At 44.1% G+C, this 2139-nt stretch overlaps 1 non-coding gene across 1 annotated transcript; it reads left to right on the forward strand.

Moving 5' to 3' along the window:
• The first annotated feature begins 1041 nt into the window (after positions 1-1041).
• Positions 1042-1146, forward strand: LOC133758936 (U6 spliceosomal RNA). Its single transcript, XR_009865841.1, has one exon. It is a non-coding gene; the product is annotated as a U6 spliceosomal RNA (small nuclear RNA).
• Positions 1147-2139: the final 993 nt, after the last annotated feature.

Below are 2139 nucleotides of genomic sequence, written 5' to 3' on the forward strand. Positions count from 1 at the left end.
GGGGCTGTGGCAGCCGCGGGAGCTGCTCCAGGATCCAGTCCCCCTCCTCGTGCAACAGCAGCCTGTTCATGGCCGGCCCTGGGCACAGCGGCATCATGGCGGCAGCTGTGCACACGCTCCAGCCCACAGTCCCGCTCCTCCAGTGCCTGCAGGCTGTAGATGAAGTCCTCCTGCAGGTGTTGCAGCCGGTCCTGCACCTCCTGGAGCTAGGCGCGCTCCATGTTGACCCCTCATTGGCGCCGCCCGGCCCGGGGGTTGCTGTCCGCCATGGCGGTGGCCGGGGCCACGTGCACACACGCCGGGTCCCTCCCTGTGCTGCCATCCCCGGGACACCCACCGGCTGGCTCTGCGGGCCCTGGCTCAGGTTAGTTCGCGGGCTCGGCTCTGTTCTGCATAGCTCAAGCGGGAGCCCCGGGGCCTGGCCTGGCCACACCATGGCTGCGCTCATGCCCCGCAAAAAAGTACTAATGTAATCAACTGCTGAGTTTGACATGGTTTCCAGATGATGATGATGGTGAGGCAGGATTTTTATCACACCCTCTCATAGTTGCCTGTTAATTTATGTGTCAGATTAACCACTATACTGTAATTCCCTTGGATGCAAGGATCCTGTCTTGTTATAAGCTGGGTGTTACATCTTTAATGCCTGCATATAGCATGCACACAATTAATAGCTGATAAATCATGTATGAACAACAGAATAAATCTTAAAGGATTTAGGCATGTACCATTTCATTACACAAGAAAATCCAATTTTTGTCAGAGCCAGTAGTGTTAAACCAAAGCACAATGTTGGAAAAGCTTGAGTTCTCTGGCAAGAATGGCAGGCCAAAGTACCTGCAGGGTAAAATACATGCAGAAGAGTCAAATAGGAGAAAACTGGAGTGGTTAGTATAACCCCAACTGAGACAGCAGGTAATCACACCCATTAGGAGACTGGAAATGTGGCACATGTGAATGAACTGAAGAAGATCTCAGCCAAGGCATGGACAATGGAAAAGGAAACTAGATATTACCCAACATCTATTAAAAGGAAAGGACTTGGCCCACTTTAGCAACACATATACTAAAATTGGAATGATACAGAGAAGATTAGCATGGTCCTTGCACAATGATCACATTCAAATTCTCAAAATATCTATTTTAAAAAAGAAAAAGATGGAAAATCTGCTAGTAAGTTTTGACTGACTTGAGAGGAAACAAAGTGGGAGAAGTCAGGGATGACCATTTAAGTTTGGACAACAGGAAATACAGTGTTGCCTTTCCAACATAGAATAAAGCCATCAATTTCAATAGGAAAGTGATGTAATGTTTAATTTTAATCTCAGGTTTTTGCAAATCACACAGGGAACTATAAGGAGACAGTACAAGATTCTAGGATAGGTCAGTAGAGAGATCAGAAGTAGATCCATTTGCTCACAGAATGCATGAGACATAATGTCTGGACTAAACTCAAAACAGTAGTCTGAACTGTAGTGATAATCTGTAATATTAAGGGAGAACTGATAAGAGGAAAAGATTAATGAGCAGAGAAGAAACAAACTTGGGATGCTGCAGCACTAAACAGACTAAAATGCTGTCAGGCGGCAAAAGTAGCCAGCACTGGAAGGTTAAGGAGAAGGAAAGCACAAGCAAACCCTATCAAATTTTGCCACCATGAAAGACATTGATTGGGGCCTGCTTTGTGGCAAAGATGGAGTTTTGGGCTCCTGGATTTGCTCTGTCTCAGTACTGGCCATTATAACCATTTGGAGAGTGAACCAGCAGAAAAGATTTCTTTCTTCCTTTCTTTTCTTTCTTTCTCACTCTCTCTAACTCTGCTTTTAAAATAAAAAATAAATAAATGAAACTTAAGAAAAAAGACTGATTACTCAGAATATAATTCAGCCATGAAAATGCACTAAAAATAGAACCCAAAGCTAAAATAACCTGGTAGATTGCATAAACCCGATTTAAAGAATAACCCCAGCAACTCTCCAAATCTACACTTAACAAAATGATAGCCACAGCCACACATGGCTATTTAAAGTTAAATTAATGAAAAATTCAGTTCCTCATTCACACCAACTACATTCCAACTGCTCAAGAGTCACAGGTGGCTAGTGAATATCATTTTGGACAATGCAGATTTAGTTTATA

Source organism: Lepus europaeus, chromosome 4 (genome assembly GCF_033115175.1).
Source record: "Lepus europaeus isolate LE1 chromosome 4, mLepTim1.pri, whole genome shotgun sequence".
Taxonomy (NCBI): Eukaryota; Metazoa; Chordata; class Mammalia; order Lagomorpha; family Leporidae; genus Lepus; species Lepus europaeus.